Source organism: Procambarus clarkii, chromosome 2 (genome assembly GCF_040958095.1).
Source record: "Procambarus clarkii isolate CNS0578487 chromosome 2, FALCON_Pclarkii_2.0, whole genome shotgun sequence".
Taxonomy (NCBI): domain Eukaryota; kingdom Metazoa; phylum Arthropoda; class Malacostraca; order Decapoda; family Cambaridae; genus Procambarus; species Procambarus clarkii.
Genome location: NC_091151.1, coordinates 42118067 through 42123066, shown reverse-complemented (window position 1 = coordinate 42123066; position 5000 = coordinate 42118067).

The following is a 5000-nucleotide window of genomic DNA, read 5'->3' as shown; positions in this document are numbered from 1 at the left end:
TATATATATATATATATATATATATTATATATAACAGTTATATCATGGGGAAAATATTGTTATTTATTAGATTAATAATTACCCTGTATGGGTGGCTCGCCAGGTATTCTAACCGGTATTCTCTGATCTATTATTACTGGCCAGAAGTAACGAGATAGAACTGTAATTGGGCACCGAACCCTTCCCTCGTGGTTGACGAAGATCGCGCTGATGAACAAGTCCACAAGGGCCGTGACGAGGATTCGAACCGACGTCCAAGACCATCCCCAGACGCTGCCTTAATCGACTGAGCTACGACATGGTATAAGAATTGCAACCTGAAATTCTACTGAATTTACGTGGATCCTGCAGCCTCTCCGAGACAAACCAGGATATTACACAATTGTGTAAACCAGGATTTTTGTGTAAAATCCTGGTTTGTGTCTCGGACAGGCTGCAGGATCCAAGTAAATTCAGTAGAATTTCTGGTTGCAATTTTTATACCATGTCGTAGCTCAGACGATTAAGGCAGCGTCTGGGGATGCTCTTGGACATATGTTCGAATCCTCGTCACGGCCCTTGTGGATCTGTTCATTTGATGCATCACGCTATTGTGATTTCTGTGTGTAATCGTGCTGATGACGCGATGTTTCCGGACCCTTAACACCGAGTCTAGCGGGCAAACTGTGGAGCCTCAAGGGAGCTCCATGCCAGACTCTGTTTACGTTAAATTTTTAATGGCGTCTGCCTCCCTCTCCATTTTTTATTAACCTGTCTTCTTACAAATTACGTCTGAATTTGGCCTTTTACCCGTATGGCAGAAAATGGACGTAATTTGAAAATGAAAAAAATTGAAAATAAATGTGTCATTTTTTTCAAAACGGTAAGTTAAGTGTCCTCTGGTAGGTTAGAAGGGCAGGAAACTCGCCTAAAGTTTCAAAACGTCATGAGAAACGTTAATTGAAAGTTTCCTCTCCTAACCTTACCGAGTAAGCCAGAGGACTCAAAACAGAAAACGGCACTGTACATCACTTTTGTGAGCCGATTTCTTTTCAAATTTCGTCCATTTTTGGCCATAGCGCGCATACCAGCGATAAACGACGTTACTTTTAAGAGGACGGGTTGCTCTGAGATGCCTCTCTCGCTGGTTCCTATTCTGTCCTTTTATAGAATACTATTTTAAAAAGAATACTTTTTTATTTATCATAATGCCAGACTGGTGTTTTAAGAGGAATTCACAATATTATTAGTTGGGGAATTTTAATTTCTATATGGCAATGATACCACGTTTTCTCCAAAGGAAATTCCCACTGGAGCCTCGTTTTCTATGAATGATTTAAGCTACTTTACGGTTATTTTGTTAGTACAAAATAGCAGCAATATTAAATGTATATTGTATTGAAAGTTTGTAAATAGTGACGGTTTTTCCGACAGTGTGAGTGGCTGAGTACATTGTATTCAACTAGTTGTGCTTGCGGGGGTTGAGCTCTGGCTCTTTGGTCCCGCCTCTCAACCGTCAATCAACTGGTGTACAGGTTCCTGAGCCTATTGGGCTCTATCATATCTACACTTGAAACTGTGTATGGAGTCAGCCTCCACCACATCACTTCCTAATGCATTCCATTTGTCAACCACTCTGACACTAAAAAAGTTCTTTCTAATATCTCTGTGGCTCATTTGGGCACTCAGTTTCCACCTGTATCCCCTAGTGCGTGTGCTCCTTGTGTTAAATAGCCTGTCTTTATCTACCCGATCGATTCCCTTGAGAATCTTGAATGTGGTGATCAAGTCCCCCTGACTCTTCTGTCTTCCAACGAAGTGAGGTTTAATTCCCTTAGTCTCTCCTCGTAGGTCATACCTCTCAGCTCGGGTACTAGTCTGGTGGCAAACCTTTGAACCTTTTCCAGTTTAGTCTCAGGCTTGACTAGATATGGACTCCATGCTGGAGCCGCATACTCCAGGATTGGTCTGACATATGTGGTATATAATGTTCTGAAAAATTCCTTACACAAGCTTCTAAAAGCCGTTCTTATGTTAGCTAACCTGGCATATGCCGCTGATGTTATCCTCCTGATATGAGCTTCAGGGGACAGGTCTGGCGTGATATCAACCCCCATGTCTTTCTCTCTCTCTGACTCTTGAAGTATTTCATCTCCCAAATGATACCTTGTATCTGGTCTCCTGTTCCCTACACTTAACATTGCATGTGTGTGTGTGAGCACCTTGCGTGTGTGTGTGTGTGTGTGTGTGTGTGTGTGTGTGTGTGTGTGTGTGTGTGTGTGTGTGTGTGTGTGTGTGTGTGTGTGAGCACATTGCGTGTGTGTGTGTGTGTGTGTGTGTGTGTGTGTGTGTGTGTGTGTGTGTGTGTGTGTGCGTGTGTGTGTGCGTGTGTGTGTGTGTGTGTGTGTGTGAGCACATTGCGTGTGTGTGTGTGTGAGCACATTGCGTGTGTGTGTGTGTGTGAGCACATTGCGTGTGTGTGTATGTGTGTGTGTGTGTGTGTGTGAGCACATTGCGTGTGTGTGCGTGTGTGTGTGTGTGTGTGTGTGTGTGAGCACATTGCGTGTGTGTGGGGCTGAGCCACACGTGTGTGGGGCTGAGCCACACGTGTGTGTGTGTGTGTGTACAAACACCTGTGTATATGTCCACAAGCAAACATGTGGCGGGGAGCTATTCTTGGAGAAATAGAAAACCAAACACTGTAAACGGTGACTTTAGAACGTTCTGTCCTAAACAGTCGTCCCAGCTATCAAACACCGGGGCCGAGCGTTCGGTTGCTTCACTGGAAAAACGGTGCAACAAAAATCATGTAAAAAATATAGAAAAATGACTAGAAAATAATTGTAAAAGGGGATTCAATAGGATATGGAAATTGAGGACTAACGATTGAATTGCCCTTCCACGTTCAGACACGAGCGATTAAAGTGTGGCTTTGTTTGCTGTGTAAAGACGTGAATATGGGTGAAGGTGAGTAGCGGGATAGTGAGAGCAGGTGTATACAAGTGAGTAACGGGATAGTGAGAGCAGATGTATACAAGTGAGTAACGGGATAGTGAGAGCAGGTGTATACAAGTGAGTAACGGGATAGTGAGAGCAGGTGTATACAAGTGAGTAACGGGATAGTGAGAGCAGGTGTATACAAGTGAGTAACGGGATAGTGAGAGCAGGTGTATACAAGTGAGTAACGGGATAGTGAGAGCAGGTGTATACAAGTGAGTAACGGGATAGTGAGAGCAGGTGTATACAAGTGAGTAACGGGATAGTGAGAGCAGGTGTATACAAGTGAGTAACGGGATAGTGAGAGCAGGTGTATACAAGTGAGTAACGGGATAGCGAGTCAAACGATATCATAAGTAGTAAACAAACAATTTCCTCACAACTAGATGTGATGATAAAAGTCACAGACCCGGAAAAGATATCACAATGGCTTCTGAAGAACAGAGTAAGTCACAATAACGTGGCTGACGTTTTGGTTATCCATTGAATGCCATCAACTGTCCCTATTTTCAAGGTGAAAGAAATATTTCTTTCATCTTAAACAAGCTTCCAATACCGGAAACACTGTGTTGTGCCTTCCCTTCATAGCTTCACTAAAACCCTTTTGTTTTCTTGATATAAAATTTGCCTTTAGACAAAATTACCCATTTGATAGTTATCTGGTTCACACTGCTGCTGCTCCTGCTTCCATTACTGTTATTGTCTACTCTATTTCCTGTTCGTCTTGTCCTCTCCAATAAGTTTAGGAAACTTGCTTTACACTGAATGTTAGACTTTAAGAACACCCAAGAAGTGTCTAGTCACAAACTGTGCTTTCTTTCTTTCTTTCATATGAAGAAAGATTAATAAAGCTTAAATTCCCTTCACTGGAAAGGCGAAGAGTTAGGGGTGACATGATAGAGGTTTACAAGTGGATGAATGGACATAACAAAGGGGATATTAAAAGTATCAACACAAGACAGAACACGAAACAATGGGTATAAATTGGATAAGTTTAGATTTAGGAAAGACTTGGGTAAATACTAGTTCGATAACAGGGTTGTTGATTTGTGGAACCAATTACCGCGTAACGTGGTGGAGGTGTGGTCCCTCGATTGTTTCAAGCGTGGGTTGGACATTTATATGAGTGGGATTAGGTAGTTATAAATAGGAGTAATAAATAGGCCTATTGCCTCGTATGGGCCAATAGGCCTTCTGCAGTTACCTTTGTTCTTACTTTGATTGTTGTGTTGTACTTTGACAAAATACCACACAAGAGACTAGTTTACAAGCTGGAACCGGCAGGAGTGAAAAGGAAGGTACTCTATTGGATAAGGGAGTACCTAACTAACAGAAGACAGCGTGTCACTGTGAGGGGTGAGATCTCAGATTGGCGAGATGTCACCAGAGGGATCCCGCAGGGTTCAGTCCTTGGATCTATACTGTTTCTGATATTTGTAAATGATCTCCAAGAGGGTATAGGCTAGTTCCTCTTATTGTTTGCTGATGATGCAAAAATTATGAGGAGGATTAAGACACAGGAAGATAGTAGGAGGCTACAAGATGACCTAGACAAACTGAATGAATGGTCCAACAAATGGCTACTAAAGTTCAATCCGAGTAAATGTAAGATATTGGAATTAGGCAGTTGAAACAGGAGGCCAGACACAAGATACCGAATGGGAGATGAAGTCCTTCAGGAAACGGACAGAGAGAAAGAACTAGGATGTGATATCACACACAACCTGTCTCCTGAAGCCCACATCAAAAGAATAACATCTGCGGCGTATGCGAGGTTGGCTAACATCAGAACTGCTTTCAGGAATCTGTGTAAGGAATCATTCAGAACTTTGTACACCACATATGTAAGACCACTTCTGGAGTATGCGGCCCCAGCATGGAGCCCGTACCTTGTCAAGCACAAGGCGAAGCTGGAAAAAGTTCAGAGGTATGCCAATAGACTAGTCCCAGAACTAAGAGGCATGAGCTACGAGGAAAGGCTGCGGGAAATGCACCTCACGTTGCTGGAAGAAAGAAGAGCTCGG